General features: G+C 44.1%; 1 protein-coding gene across 2 annotated transcripts in view; it reads right to left on the bottom strand.

The window, feature by feature from the left end:
• LOC138588172 (SH2 domain-containing adapter protein F-like) overlaps positions 1–17,116 on the bottom strand; it is a 97,013-nt gene that overhangs the window by 36,306 nt on the left and 43,591 nt on the right. The gene's annotated exons all lie outside the window — the stretch shown is intronic.

Here is a 17,116-nt window from a genome sequence, read left to right as displayed (position 1 = left end):
GAGAAGGAAAGTAGTTGTCAGCCATGCCAGTGAGTGCCTCTTGTCATGAAGCCTAATCTGCGTGTGTGGTCTAAGAGGAAAAGAGAAGGGGGGTCTGACGGCACGTGGACGTGGCTTTGATGAATAGTCACTTCAAGCCCCCTCCCCATAGGGGGTAATAGCCCATTAATCGTGATAGGCCTCCAGCAAGGACCCTCTCAGACCCCCACCAACTCTATGCTTCAACCTTCAACCGGCTCGCATTGCCACAGGGGATGTCAAGACTGCTCATCGACTCTTCTCTGTTGGAGAGATAGAATTGTGATGGGATGACATGGGAGAGAAAAGTCTATTTGTGGCACAAAGGGTGGGCTGCAGCCAAAGATTTGGTATAATACAGACACGGGTCAAACAGATGTCAGTGTGTATGAACTCACAGCAACCGCACTGACATTTATATTCCAGCTTTTAAAATGTCAGTGCAAGAAAGATGTGGGACAAGTGTCAAGGTTAAGGATGGTTTTGACTTGATTGGGCTTTGTCAGGAGCTCCTGAGGGGGATCGAGTCACTACAGTAGGACGTCATTGTTATGCTTGATTTTCCAACAGCAGACCCCAGACTCAAACAAAGAGCTGTAGACTTAAAAAGCCGCCTTTATGCCAGTCGGAAGAATCTCCTACTTTTAAATCCATCCACTTTTTCCCAATGTATTTCCTTATTGTGCGATAATCCGATAATCTCTCCCTGCAGCACAACAATGCAGACAGAAGCCGCAGCCGAGAAAATCTGTAGGAAATTAAGTTCTATCACCTCCACGCTGAGCCGAGCCGACAGTCGCCGTACCCTCCTTGGGCTGCCTCTCATTAGCGGAGATGGATGTATGCTCAAACGCTGACATATTTTCCTCACAAACTGGGTTACAAACAGAGAACAGCAAATCTTCTCTAGTGGCAACATTACACAACTGAACTCTATATGACCTCGGTTTTCTTACTCGTAATACGCCAGCAAGACTAAATCCGTACATGCTCTTACATATACACACCATGAGCACTTAAAAAATAAAGCATAATGCCACTCGCGCTATTCCTGGACTTCAAAGTCAAGGCTCATTATGAGGGATATCAAGCATAAAATGAAGATGAAACTGCAGCAAATTAGAAAAAAAATAGCGTAACTAGTTCAACAGAGAGGCATAAATATTAATTATGAAAAAAAAGAGCAGTTGCATCCTCGGGCTATAAGAGGATAGAGAGTCGCTGGAACGCTTGCTATTGATTTGTTCCCTTTATCCGAGATGACTACTTCTGCCGGAGCAGCATAGTGACCTGTTTACCAATCCTCCCAGTCATGCACGTCCTCCGGGAAACGTGCATCAGTTCGGCTCCAGCAATGCAAATAGTTGCACAGCAGTGACCTCGCTGTGTTTCAAACGCGTGTGCTGTTTTGACCTTCAGATGAGCGCTGCCTCTCTGTGGGTGCCCCAGTGATGAATACACAAGGAGAGGGTAAATACAGTAAGGGTGGATTAGCACGGTAAGCTGCTAACAGTGTTTACATGACTGTGTGTGATCTGATCCCGGGCGCCCGGTGTCGGAGCGAAAACCACAACACGACCCAAACAGATTAAACAATGGGAAACTCTGTCAGTTTTTCAAACGCCACATGGGGGTAGACGGTGGCTCAGTCTGTGGGGACTTGGCTTGGGAACCGGAGGGGGGCCGGTTCAAGTTGCTATATGGACCAAGTGTTGAATTCGAGGTCCGTTGAGGTGTCCTTGAGCAAGGCACCGAATCCCCCAACTGCTCGGGGCGCATGTCCATGTCTCTATTAACGCATGTCCATAGAGTCCTGTTTGTGCATGTGTGTATTTCGGGCCTTAGTGTGTCGCATGTTTGTAATAACGAAGTGAAAACATTGAATTTATCTCTTCTTCTTCTTCACATGAGGTTAACAGTCAACTAGATTTCTTTTCAAAGGTGCTGTTGAGTCACTTAAAACTGACATTTCCATTAGCGGGTTGAATCAGGCAACTATCAACTGATAAAAGTTACCTCTACTTTCGCAAAACTGATCTCAAACTTTGAAAATAATAGAGGACAGCGTGTCCTTGGCTCTACAAATGATTAAATTTCTTCACTCTTTTGTTGGAAATATAATAATTATGAAAAATGAAGTGTACTTTGAGAAAAGACTTGTTGGAACTGAACTTTGAGGTCAGAAGCAATTTAAAACTAAATGAGTCAGGCTTTCTCTGGTGCAGAATGATCTACTTGTTGCTGGCAATCACACAGCATGTAGCTAAATGCTAAATGATGCCCCTTTTCCCACCAAAATTAGAGAATTGACGCAGGTATTTTAGACCCTGGAAGACCCGCTTACAAATGCAGATGGTCTCATTTCCCATTGCCAGTGGAGTATACTCATGTTGGTCTCTTTTCTGCTGTGTCAACGTTTCATGTCACAAACGCGCCCGGAACAGGGTTAGTAAACAGAAACCTGTCCCCTTATTTCTCGCCTCGCCGTCATGCCAGTGTTGCTGCATCCTGCATGAATTAAAGAACAAATTCGCCGTTGTATGTTGTTGTTCTGTATTTACGCGACAGCGGCTGGAACTTCAATACACGTCAAAGCATTGCCCGGGAAAGGGGGCGGAGATTAGCGTGTCGGCCTGGGTTTTGTGTTCCCATCAATGCCAATTGGAGCAGAGGCGATAATTACCTGGGTCTACTGCAGAGTCATTTGACCCGGGTCTGAATGCTGATTGTAACCTTTCCCAATGAGAAAAAAAGCTGGGTGTTTTGACCATTGGGAAAGGGGCTTTAATGTTATTCAGCTCTTGCCTCAATAATAAACATAGGTTAAATGCAGCGAGACAAAAGTTTAAAGTCCATATTGTGATTTTGAACAAAATGTTCATCAGTGTTCATGTTTTATGTTCCTCACAGAATGCAAACATGCATTGTGCACAATCCAGGCAGCACTACACTGCTTAGCGTCTGACATCCATTAATTCCGGTCCGACTGTCAGACATGAGTCGCTGCAATTAGCCCCCGCCTAATTAAAACCTGCAGTACAATTGTCCAGCTCCAGCTCCAGGCTGCTGCTGTTGTTTACTTTAACTAAGCTTCTCGTGAACTTGGCAAAAACCAAATCCCAACACTGAAGTTTTTCTTTGCTTAATGATGGACAGGTACACTCACACCTCCACCAGTCTGTCTAACCAATGTCGGCCCACTCTGGTGTCTGTCTCTGTGCATCAGTACTGTACCCAGTGGGCTTCACAGGACTTAAAAGTCAGAGGTGCTGATGTGTGTGCGTGCTAGCGTCTCTGCTGTCCGTCGTCTTCAGCTTCCATTAGATCAGACATCAGTGAGCCTGGAGAGAAGTTTCTGGAGTTCAGTCAGCTCTGTCCAACCTGATTCACTCTGACAGGGCAGATGGACGAGTGCAGGACAGGCACGTGAAATGTGATCTAACTGTAGCAGCACAACTTTACAAAAAAAACAAGGTAAGCACACATAACATGAAAAGTCCAATACACATGCTGATAATTGCAAGCAAACATACATAAATGCCTTTCCTTCTGTCTTTGCGTCCACACCACATACTGTTACATAACTGACAGTGAAGAAAAGTCCTCACACAACCTCCCCTCATTTTCATCTGTCCCACCCACATGCCAACCGGTTGGCAGTAATATGCTAACCAGGCTCCACAGACATGTCCTTATACTGTGCGGACTGGAAGGAGGAACACAAGGCAGCAGATGGTCATTTGCATTATGTTCGTCTGCACCATGGTCGCTCTGAGGACAGGGGAGATATGCAGAGGAGGGACTTCTAGCTTCTAACTTTACCCTCTTCTAAGGTGCATAGAGAAGGGAAATGGTGTGAATTCTGATGATCCTGATGAAAGGCCACAAGCCAAAACGCATTTGTATCACAAAAAGAAGCTTTTTTGCTGTACAAAAAACCCCTTTATATTCTAGATGAGCAGGATTTGAGCATTTTTCACAAGCTTCCTGAGGAAACAAAACTATTACAAATAGATGAGCAGAAACTATTTTTCGACATATTGTTTTCCTACAAAATCCTGCCCGTGCTGATTATCATCCCACATTTGTTCACCGGCTATAAAACTGTCATGAATATTTCAGCAGGCATGTGACAGGCATGTATTGAATTGTGTTTTTATAACACCTTTCCTGTTGTCATTCATGCTTTTTTTATTACATTGTCTTATACCCCTGACATTTCATGGCTCTTAAAAACCATTTGATTGATTTGTCAAGCAGCATCAAAATCAAAATTCTGGTTCCCTCGTTGGCATTTAAGTCAATATTTGACAAACGCAGCATGGGAGGATGCATAATTTTTACAAGGGATGCTTTTTTATGAATTTCATTAGCTTTTTGCATGGCTCATTGTTAATCAAACGGCTTTACAATTCATGAGGAGAGTTTACATATCAATACTGCTGAGCACCCGTCCCAGAGGAGCCAACAAGACAATGCACAACAGTGTGCAAAAAGAAGGGATGTCTTCTCCTCTGAAAAGACAGGAATACATTTATCCACAGCTGTGAATTCATGTTTTTTAGCGAGCTGCGTCTGATTTAGTCGTGAGTTACTTACAGTGATGTGTACATAAACCAAAGACAATAAAAACACAAACTGCACCAGCGAGCGTTCGGTGCACGCCGTGACAGCGTGTAACAAAACTCAAACATTAGTCTCACTTCAAATGAACTTCCTAATTCAAATCTTCTTCAAATTTGCTTTATTCACACTCAAACAAAGAGCTGTCCCATAAAGGCGAGCTCATTTTCCTTAATGAGTCAAACACACAACAAGAACCCCAGAAGGATGAATGCAAATCGACCCCGAGGGCGCACTGCTGAAAATGAGCTCTTGTAAACAAAAGTGATTACCCAGGAAAAAACAAGCTGCAATGTAAACCTTGACTAAGCTAGTTCTATTACTGGCTAATGAGCAAATCCTTGAACAACCTCCTGCTGCACTGCCAGTCTCACATGTTACATACTGGAGTCTATATACTGCAGGAGCGGGACTGGTTTAGAGGCTGCTGATTGATGGTGTGCGGGAATTAGTGTTAAAGATTTTTGGCTTATTCCTTGGTGGCCTGAGGTTAAAGCACTGCTATGCTAATATTAGCTTGTCATGGAAACATCATCAATATAAGCATATTTCATTTTAAAGATAGGATCTCTAGGTAGCTTTTGTAATTATATCTGCAGGAGAAGTTTGATTTATGTCTAATACTGCCGAATTAGGCTTCTGTTCCCTTTGGACAACATCACATTATAATGTGCATTGGACCCTTTATATATACCCTAATAATGATTACAATAATATGTTCCTGGCCTCATAATCATAATACTACCTCATCATATCATAAACACTGTTTGCAAAGTCATAATCCTAATAAAACACTGTAAAAAGTGTCATAAACGTGTTAAAACAAGATAAGTAGGAGCCTTCCTCAGTGCTCACAGCTGAACAAGCATTACACAGTAATAATACCATGTCAGTGTCTGCTGTGCAAGGCCTCATACCTGACTTTTACGATGCCTCTCACTTGGCCGAGCCCCAGACATGTGGCTGCTGCGCGCCACGTGGGCTTCTGCAGCGACCTCGCCAGCAGCAGCAGCAACAGCAGCAGCACCAGTCCCGAGCACAAGTCGCTCTGGAAGCTCTGCCAAACATCCGTCAGCATGCCACTGACTTTTATAGCCCGAGTCCCAAAAAAAACACCACTAATGAAACTATGGCTTCGAGAGGGGAGCTCTGCCAGCACAATGTTTTGGGAAAAGCAGTGTCACTATGGCAGAATAGTTATTAACATCTGACTGGAATCGGGCTTGGGAGTCGCATGGCAGCGTCCCATAGAGTATCTTTGTACCCTGCAGTTAAAAAGTCAATGGCAATCCCGTAAAAACACTCAAGCCAATAAAAATGGATGATGCTGAGTGAGTAATCTTTGCCTCATCCCATTCCCGGATCCAATAACAAGCTACTGCCATTGTGGAAAGAATCGCAGCAGAGGTCGGATCAGGGTGCCAAGATACATGGATCACGGCACTGACGCAGCAGCAGAAGAGGATGTTACAGTCCAAGTCCAGAGAAGTGTTTGCTTAAGTGTGTCACTTCGCCACGCCGCTGCAAAGTAAAGAGAATGAAGTGTGCTAGGAAATATACTTCCTGTGATGCCAAAAGCAGAAAATAAGGTTAGTCGAGGTAGTCTAAACACACGCTGTTTGAAGAGACACATGATTGAAATTCTTTTTATTATGGTTAAAAGTAGGTGAGGGAGTTGCAGTCCTGATGTGCCCAATGAAGGTTTCATTCTCCCACTGCATCCGCCGTCTCCCTCAGGAGTGTAATCATCCTCTGTGCGGTTTGGCCGCCTCCATCAACCCCAGCAGGAATGCCTTCTTCTTTGCCAAAATCCCTTTCACAAAATGTGGATGCAAGCAAAACACAAAGAGCCCGACCGTCGAGCAGGATGAAGCTCATTCTGTCAGTAGGGCAGGGAGCGAGTTATCACAGGGCTCTGAGCAGCTGCCGAGCATGTTTCGTAAAGGAATGCTAATGTTGATTTAAGCCATGTCCCTTCTATACGTCATGCTATTCAGAAGGAGCAGCGCACAGCCCATTTTATACCATAATTATTCCCGCACACACAAAGAGACACACACATACTAAAAACTCCACCTTGTAGAGTAGAACCATCCATTACCGAGGTCTAAAATACCACGTCAGGGCCTCACGCGGCTGCGTTCTTCAGCCAGCTAGAGAAACAACAAATGGAAGGCTTCTGGATTTTTCTCCTCCTCTGGCTGCGTGGGCGACTAAACATGTACAAATCTGCGTTAAAGAAAGGTCAGCTTTATTACACACAGATATAAAGCCTGTCCTTACATGCACACATTTGAGGGCACTGATGACTGGCACAAATTTGTACAATACATAAAACGCGTGACCAGGGGCTGAAAAACCCTGCACACACCCATGTACATACGTAACGGCAACGTAATAATACACCCGCCCCCTCCTCCCTGCAGTGTGCCAAGGGTGGGCTGACAAGACCCATCCCGCTCAGAGCTGCCAACACATTCTCGCACCTGCTGCCTCCCAGCCGACTGCTGCTCATCGGCTCTCTTCAGGGAGCACACACACACGCTGGATTCCACACTGGTGAGGTGGCTAAATGTCGAGCAGTCATAATCTCTCTGCTACACGCAGTTGTGCTGTTAACCTCTGACAAGTGTAATTCTAACTCTGTTTTCTCCAATGAATAAAACATATTTTCACTGAGAAGCAGTCTCTGAGGGACTGACAGGAAATTAGGCAGATGAAGAAAAGTTAGCAGGGGGGGGGAGGGAGGAAATGTCTGCCAACTTCGGTGGAGTATAAGAGACTTTGGATTTATGCTGAGTGGGAGTTTGGAGTCTATACTGTGTGTCTGTTTGGCTTTCTATGTGTTTGTGTGAGTAAAAATGTGGGACAAAAAGTGACATGAAAGCCGAACGTTCCAGCAGTGTGCGAGACGGCCTACTAAACATATGGAGGAGCCAGAGTCTGCAGTCCTGTGGGCGTGGAGATGAAAGGCTGAGAAGTCTGACTTCTTGCACTTCCTGCTGAGACATAGGAAGCTACCAGAATCCTGTCAGGAACAGGAGGGGCCGACTCCTTGCGGCTCAGATTCCCCCCAGAACACATCAGTCTTTCTTTTACACACACTAGAGCCAAAAAGAAAAAAGTTAGTGGAGTGACATTATTAACATTTCGTGTGTGTCTGTGTAAAAGAAAACAGCGTGATTCATCGCTTGTTTACGCCTGTCTGCTGAGAGGTCGTTCCCTGCTAATTCTTCTCAATCACAGCGCGGTAGACAAGAATAATGTCATAAGCGCCTTATCGCCATGCTCCCTGTGTTCTGACATTTTCTACCGCTGTTGTGTAAATTCTTGCGGACACATTGCGGAGGATGTGGCACCAGCTAACTCATCCTCCTCCACTGGCTAAATGATGGCTGACCTTTCCACTGGCAGTCGGCGAAACGGGGAGAACAGCTCACGAGCGAGTCCTGCGAGCGACTGGCAGATGCGGCTGAAAAATATTGACGACTCGGAGGACTCATGAATAAAAACATGGGAGGATGAAAATAGATGATGCGGGGGTTTTTTGTGGATGAAGGGGATTATTCCATCATAACTGTTTTGTTCCCTTGAAACTGTTACATTTGAATGGCTGTCTGCTTGCATTAGCAGGCTTCATTAATAACATTCATTAGCCATTCAGGGTCTGTTTGAACAGAGCACAGAGAATCTTCAGCCCCCCGTCCTCATACACTTACATGGACCGTGTTTTGCCTGTAGGACAATTCAATTAGGAAAGAGGCATTTGATCACTATTAGGACTTACGACGCATGTCCTAAAAGCGTAATTTATCACCATCAAGGTTTATTGTATGACAGTGGTAGATTAGGTGTCCTGCACATTTTCTGGAAGGTGACACACGGCTTCCAGGAGCTCTTAGTGGGAAACAAGATTAGCCTTGTATGTGTCTCTCCTGAAAATGGAACTAATCGCACAGACTAGCTTGTTTTTCTTGTTTTTCCTACAATAGATACTGATTAAACACGGGCCATTTGTTGGCCCACATCATAATTGCATTGCTTCCTGCAGGGAGCTAAAGAGGAAGGTGTAATCAATCAAAATAAACCCATCTGCGGACTTCACTTTAAAATCATCCTTGAATAAAGGCCATGAACAATCTCCACCTAAACAAAGACGGAGAACTGCGGTGAAACAAAAACTCCTCCAAGATCTGTTTGTGCTGACGGACACTTTGCCAAGTGGGAGCAGAACGAGCGAGAGTTGACGGTGAAAAATGGGAAGAGAATGGTAACAGAGGGAAGATAAAGATGCCAGGAAGTGACACAGGCCCGTGTGTGAAGCAGCCCTCGGTGCCAGCTGACCCACTGTTGGCAGGTCCGGCTGCTGGGCCCTCAACAGTGCCCAGCCACAGAGGGGAATCCTAGGTAATTTGTCCGCTTGTTTGGATAATCCACCATCTGCTACACTGCAAAAAGGCCTGAGGCCCATCCACAAGCCTTCATGTTGGACCCAAATGCTCAACATATGGGGGCAAGCAAAAATGGAGTCCAAGTTCCTCCGAGGGCACAAAATGAGAAACAAGACACGATGAGGAAGCTCTGGTGAGAAGGAAGATGACTCTTCTTTACTGTACAGAGGATGGTTTATTGTTAGCAGTTTTACCTTTTTGTGTAACATTTTAGTTGTTTTAATGATAACAATTTCATGGCATTTGAATCTAATCCCTACTCACCATCTAGAACAGTATAATCTGCATAAAACATCACCAAAATTATCAATCCAGTACACACTATAAGGGAAATTTGTGAGATCCGCTGGTGTTGTGTTGTGCACAATTTTAACATAATTGCAGTTTCTCCATCACACAATCAACAGGCCGCTTTCTCACTGCCTCCCTTTGATCAAAGACTATCCTGATCCTCTGATGTTGTAAAACAGCCCCATGCTTTGCTTTCTCTGATGAGAAATAGGACGCACTGGACAATGCATATCTCATATTCAAGTACAGATTGTAAAACAAGTCTGCACCGACCACATGAGCGCCACAGAAATGACATTTGCAGAATCCAAAGAAAAAGTAGAAGGATAGAAAATGATACTCAAATGTCATGGAAAACCCATCTCAGATAGGGTTTGCCCTCCTGTCAGGAATTATTACTTTCAATTTCCTGGTTGTTTACGGGGGACGGGAACCGGAGACACATGTGAAGCTTTATCTTTTACATGACTGGGTTCTCAAATGACCTTTAAGAAGAAGGAAAATTACTTTCCGCATCCTTTCAGGGTGAAAGCAGGATCGGGGCAGATACTGCACAGCCGGGATGGTGATTGTCAAAGCACATGTTGGATGTCAGAGTTGCAACAAACACATAACAGGTGTTAAAAAAAGCTACAAACAAATATGCAAATTATTGTGAATCAGATGGAGATAAGTGTTTCATTTTAGTGCGAAAAAGCTAAGAAACTGAAATCACCTGTTAAAAATGACTCATCATGTCATTCTTTAAGCATCATCATACAGCTCAGTTATTGCATCAAAGAGCGGCATAGAAAAAAGAACAGGTGAGATGAGTGAGAGGGTTGGAGCTATGAATGACTCGGCAGAGAGAAATTCACAGAATGACTCACTTTGTCCTATAGGTGAGATTACACTTGTGTTATATTCCCTTTGACGTGGTGTGTTGCTGCACAGACAGTGCTTTGAAGGGCCATGAAATGATAAAGAGAGTAGTTTCATAAGAGCATGTTTTGAGTCACTGCCCACTTGTGTAGCTGGTGTGATTACTGAGACTGAGAGGTGAATAACTTGGGTGAAGAGGTTGGCTGCATGGCTGAGCACTACAGAGGTGTGCCGATATTCTAATCTAACTGTGATTCATGGTCAGGTGAAACAAAAGAAAATCAAAGATGGGGTTTTCCCCACGGAGTCATCCACAAATGCTGATTTTACACGACTCCCTAGAGGATGAATCGCTGTTTAAATGGTTAATAATTTGATAATGTACCATGGCTCTCTACCACTAGACTGAAAAAATATATATACCGGGTATGGCACCAAGACGTCAGCAGCAGATCCTTTAAGTCCTGTAAGTTGCTAGGTCTGGCCTACATGGATCGGACTTGTTTGTCCAGCACATCCCACAGATGTTCGATGGGACTGAGAGTTGGGGAATTTGGAGGCCAGGTCAACACCTTGAACTTGTTGTCGTGCTCCTCAAACTATTCCCGAACCATTGCTGCAGTGTGGCAGGGAGCATTATCCTGCTGATAGAGGCCACTGCCATTAGGGAATACCGATTCTATGAAGGGGTGTACTTCTGTAACAATGTTTAGGTTGGTGGTACGTGTCAAAGTAACATCCACACAAATGGAAGGACCCAAGGTTTCCAAGCAGAACATTGCCCAAAGCATCACACCGCCTTCGCCTGCTTGCCTTTTTCCCATATTGCATCCTGGTGCCATGTCTTACCCAGGTAAGCAAAACGCTTACCTGGGGAAGGCCTTGGACCACTTTTGGTGGCTGCTGACCACTGCAGACGAGGAACACCCCACAAGAGCTGCAGTTTTGGAGATGCTCTGACCCAGTCGTCTAGCCATCACAATTTGGCCCTTGTCAGAGTCGCTCACATCCTTATGCTTGCTCATTTTTTCAGCTTACAACACATCAACTTCATGAACAACATGCTCACTTGCTCCTAACATATCCTTACCACTGACAGGTGCCATTGTAACAAGATAATCAATGTTTTTCACCCAAACGGTTGTATACGTCTATAGTCAATGCATGATTATCCATTTTTTGTGACTCTTGCTAAATACAGCATGCGTATGTAGAACACTGCATCATATGTTCTTGAAAGACAGGCCCCAAAGCTGTTCTTAACCTGGCTCACAATACTTTTATGTGAAGTATTCTTTTAATGTTGATCGGATTCCCCATAGACTGTGCTTACACAGAGATGCAATGCTTGAGAGAAACACTTTATAGCCTTGTGTAGCCTATTTCAAAGGAAGGATGCTACTATGAGCTCTAAGGCACTGCAATGTGACAGAATATGAGATTAAAAATGCTGAAAACAGTTCAACTATTGAGGAGACGTAGTGCAAAAGGCCACTCACACTGCAACGGACAATCAATAAGTGAAAGGAGTCTGGGAACGCCATTCACTGCACCACATCTTCCCTCTGTATCCTTCTGTTTCAGTGCCATCTGAATGTTGTTTTTTGTAAAGGGTTGGACTACTTTATTTTCTCAACGCTTACCGGTGCAACTTGAGCATCTGCATGCTCTTGCAGAATGCTGAATGAGTGCAAATTGCTGTAATGAAGCTATTTCATTATGGGGATGAGCAGTGCTGAATAAACAGGAACAACAAGGCAGAGTGCTTCATTGAGCCATCTGTGGAAGTACTTTGGCAAGGAGTGCTGCTGTGTTTACAACCCTGATGGCTGGCAGGAGGACAGAGATGACTTCTAGCTAAGTGGAACAACCGTCATCTCCAACTTCCAGTGATCTACAAACAAAACTAATGAACAGCGGGGGAGTCTGCTGAGAGCTGTGGAGAAGGGCTCTATACCAAGGGCCATTAGGATAAGAAGAGTTCTTAGTGACATCGTCTTTACTGCATGTTCATCACTGGTTTGGAACATCAGGAAATAAACTTAAAGATGCACCAAACTATGCACCAAATCCCCATATGAGTCACGTTACAGGCTTATGAATTTTTCAAACACATAGAGAGACAGTACAGGCATCTATAGGTATGTAAAGGAAAGAGAGAGACCGGGAGTAGCTACTTTCCAGCAGAATTCCTTTGATAATAAAACATGAAAAAAAATATTTTCTTTACTCCCGTCACACTTAGAAGTTATGGATGACAAGACACAAGGTAAAGCTAAGGAAGGCCCACTGGTGCTGACTTTAGGGAGAAGACAGGAAGCTGAAAATAGGCCAGGGGCAAATTCAGCATGCATTACACACAGCAAGGAGAAGCAGACTGAATAAGAGAATGAGACCAGAGCAAGAGGAAGACATGTAAACAAAGTAGATGTTGCAACTGTCTAATTTATTGGCTGTGAATACAATTGTGTATGCAATGCAGGGCATATTTGTTTTTAGACAGAGAGTGCTAGAAGGAAAAAGAGTCCAAAGAAACGATGGGCAAATAAAAATAAGAACGTTAAAGAAGGCTAGTTCTCTCCGGTTTAAGACTGCAGACAAGAAATTCCCAGTGTCTGCACTGGGGAAAAAGGAGGATATGGAGAACCACTTTATTATGAATAGGAGAAAAACTCCAAAAGCAGAACCAATATTGCAACTGCAGTTTGACTTTTACAGAATCCAACACAGACCAGAAAGCTCAGGGCGTATGCAACTACCCTATGTGCGGGATGTAAACAATAGACGTGGCGACACTCGAGGAGGTTACTACTATGTTCATTCTTAGATCACCGCAGAAACATTGACAGTTTTTAGCTGTGTCCAAATCCACGGGCTACAGCCTTCGAAGGAGGCAGTCTACGGAGGATTCTCCATTCATAGCCTGTGTGGACCGATAAAGCCGAACTGAGATGAGACGGTCTGGTCTATCCTTGCGTCACCAAACGCCGCACCTGTCACCTAGCAACAGGTAGCTAGTGGGCTAACTAGCTATCATAACTAACGTCACGTAACCAAAACTATTGTTTTAAAGATAATTTGTTCAAGGGCCCTTTCGTGTTTATAAACGTAAATGATGTGTAAGGCTAGCTATTTGATTGAGTTGAAACCAAAAACATTTACATCTAAAAGTGTATTCCTCGACCACGTAAGAGTCCGCCATCTTGTTTGAATTGGCGCGCAATGTATCTCGGGATATGTTGGGACGCGAAGGATGCACCCAATGGATCCTTACCAGCCCGCTAAACAGATGACGCATTTGTCGGCCGCATCTGAAGGCGCCTTCGAATTGGGACAGCCCTCGATGCGCCGCTGTTACGCAATCGTCCTTCAAATACGACCTTTGAAGGCTGCAGCCCCTGGACTGGGACACAGCTATTGTGTGTTTCCATTTAGTTTTGCAGGTTTCCACAGCGACTTCTAAAATAGAACTTTTCTGCCACCAGCTATTTTGACAGGCTTGGTTGTGGCAGGGCTGTGGCAATGACACATCGTACAGATGTAAATATTGCAGACTTGGTCCATCAGCTTGTTTGCATGGTAGAAATACCATTGTTGTCCCTGCTGCTGTGTTGACAAAAGCACAAAGTGTAAATTTCTGAGGACTTGTACAGCTGACGCTCCAATCAGACACAGGTAACGCAGCCATCATGCACATGTGAACGCGTAGTTAAAAGCAAGTATCTCCGGTTTTATAGTTCAAGTTTGCAGCAGTCAAACCTGTGACCTTCTGCTTGAAGGTGGCCTGTAATTACCATCCTTCTCTGCTGTAACAAAGACTGTATTAATCAGCTCATTTCCATTCACAAGTCATGCTCCACAGATGGGAACATGCTACAGGCGAATACAACCTCATCACACAAATCTCTATTCTCACTAAAGCGTCGGTCTGGATCGGCTCATTTTCATGCCACAGTCACATTCTGCAGACATGTCATAATTACTTGTCTCCTGACATTCATTAAGTATCATGCTGATTCCCCTCCTCCTCTCAATTGGGCTTAATTGACCGCTTTTAAAAGCCAGGCCAGTTCTTCCATTAGAAGAAAGGCCAGACTGCTAAATGTGTCAGAGATTGAAAAGTGTGTGCGTACATGTGTGTGTGTGTGTGTGTGCGTGTGCACAATCCCGGCGCTGTTGATTACAGTAATGGGCTGGGGCAGCTGGTCTCAGTTTTGCTGTCATCCATGCTGTCACAATGATGGAGGTTTGACAGTCAGCCAAACAGCAGCGTGTTGCTCCCCACTCGGCCCTTCCTGTGTCTTATCCTCCATTTTCGCTGCTAATGAACAACATCGCTAATTGTGTTGCACATCATGGGGGGTTTACCCATAATGATTATCAGAATCTTAAAAACTCCAGAAATGAGTAAATATGCATCTTATTGTGATACCATTTGTATTAGTGACTCTAATGATATAAACACTTCATTAGCATTATGTCATTAAAAATAAAAAATACATCTGGACTAATGGTTGCAAATATCCTCAGGGCTCAGAGGAAAGCAGAACACCTGCAGGATATGCTGCGTCTACAATAGTTTCTCACTCTACTTTGCAGCTGCGACACGCCGTTTCTCATACAATGACAAGCAAAATTAAACAAACATTAAATATTCCTGTTAATAGCCCTCCTAATGGAAGGAAGCAGATGGATCTAACCCACAGCCCATCCATCCCAGGTCTGAACAGTTATCAGATTCACAGAATCGGCAGAAACCGAGCTCGTCTTTTTACCATTAGATTGCTGACCGTGCGTCATGTCTCTAACATACCTGCTTAAACCTTGAGGATGTCTCGACGTCACAGCTAATCATCCCATCACACATGAGCTCAAGTTAAAGAAAGTAGAACGATCTCATTACAGCTTGTGTTCAGCAGTATGTTGTCCACATTAAAATATCTTTGCACACTTGTAAAATTGACAACGTCTCAATTAAACATGTCTTGTCTGAATAGGTGTGTGCTGGTAAAATGACAGTCAGGGCTCCCGGGTGTGACAGTTGGAATAATTGCAGTGTAACCGTACCGGAGGTGGTGCCGGCAGGAGGTGGACAAAGGAGGTGCAGAGAACAGCCGGTAATTGAAAGGTGGCTGGTTGGATTCTGAGCTGCAACAGGAGGGTGTGTTCCTGCTGTGAGCTGAAAAGTGGAGGGTACCAATAAACCTCATACTGCACCTGGGCTGCTGGGCCCTAAGACTGCATGTAGCAAGTATTCAGTACAGTAAGGACAGATACTGTGAAAGGATAAATCAACTGTTTGGCTCCCTAAACAGCAATACTCATACTCAAACTTAAGCAACTTTAATTAGGCACAGCAGGCACTTTAAGCACTGGATTTCTCCACATGTGAAAGTCCTGGGTTCTGCCGTATCAGAGCTTAAGATAGTGTAAGCAGCGTACGAGAAGATTTTATTGAATTTGGGGGAAATGACACTTCAGCAGCTTAAACTAAACTTGTTACCCACGAGACGAGCACTGCATTTGACAGACACACTGGTCGGTTGTAATACTCTGAGAAAATAGAAACAATAAACCATGAATGAAAGTGTGTTTTTCTTGATGCTGACTTTTTACCCTTTAACCTAGTTCTCATTTAAAAGCAGGTCAGCTATTCAACCCATTGAGTTAATTAGATAGCAAGCTACCGCTAATGAAACCTTGGATTAGAATGGATTTCAAATAGCAGAGTTGACAGCTAGAATTCAGTCAACCGTCTGTTTGAAATCAGGAACACAATTTAAAAAAGGACTATGATTTCTGATTGGTGAATCTGCTGTGCAAGAACAGAGCGCTTGACAGGCCTAGCAGCAGTGGGAAAGGGGGATTTAGAAAAGAGTAGAGGCTATTTGAAATTCCTTTTGCAAAGGGGTAAATAAGTAAAAAAAAGTCGGTGCGTCTGCAGGTCAATCTTCACCCCACTTGACTTCAGGGCTGTTTCCTTATCATAACACCCAGCCAGGCAAAACTGATAGAGCCCTGTGGTCTATCTGTTTATTTTACAAGCACTTGAGCAATGCAGAGCTGGTATAGTCAAACTTTGCAAGATAGGGAGGCGCTGCTACACGCTGAGTTTCCATGAATACAAAATTCCATGTTAGGGATGGAGGCACTCTCATTTCTGTTTCCACATGAGACTGATAAAGATTTCTCTTGAAGTGTCAGTTAAGGCGGAAAAAATCACTTTTTCACAGGTTCTTAAATCCAGAACCTCTGACAGAGTGCAGTCAGATGTCAAACTTAAGCTGCTTTCACCGTAACTGTGAAGTCTGCATTCAAAGATCTTTTACTCAGGAAATGACAGGTTTCACATCTTCATTAGTGATAGGGGAGCCGCTGTGTGTAGTTGTTTGCCGAGAACTGGGAGGTCAGAGTCTTCATCTTACAACTCGTGTTTGCACGAGCATGTCTCGTGCGTGTCCCTCAGCAAAGCTCTGAACTGCACCTGATAAAAGCGCTAAGAGCAGTAGTATTAAAGCTGCAATTACATTATCTCATCCTGCTCCTACTCGGGGGCTGCATTACATTATATATTAACAGTAACAGTGATAACTTGTGTAATTGCAATAAATTAGTTCTGTCATTGTTTAGCTGCATATTAACAAAGTGCAGTGCATAGTTGGTGCATCTATTACCATGAGAAAACACACAGCCCTGTGCTTTATTTAGATCATCTGCAGTACTTATTACTTATTAATATGATTAGCACACTGATGTCCACGTGAGAGCATCAACCTAACTGCATTTATAAGTCACAAGAATGGCAGGCTGCGTCCTTACAGCAGGGACACTTGTTGCTGAAATGTAAGGTCAGGGCCGAGCACGACAAACTC

Source organism: Semicossyphus pulcher, unplaced genomic scaffold (genome assembly GCF_022749685.1).
Source record: "Semicossyphus pulcher isolate SPU_LCO1_2020_fin unplaced genomic scaffold, fSemPul1.0.p SCAF_1, whole genome shotgun sequence".
Classification (NCBI taxonomy): Eukaryota; Metazoa; Chordata; class Actinopteri; order Labriformes; family Labridae; genus Semicossyphus; species Semicossyphus pulcher.
This window is presented reverse-complemented; position numbering and strand designations above follow the sequence as displayed.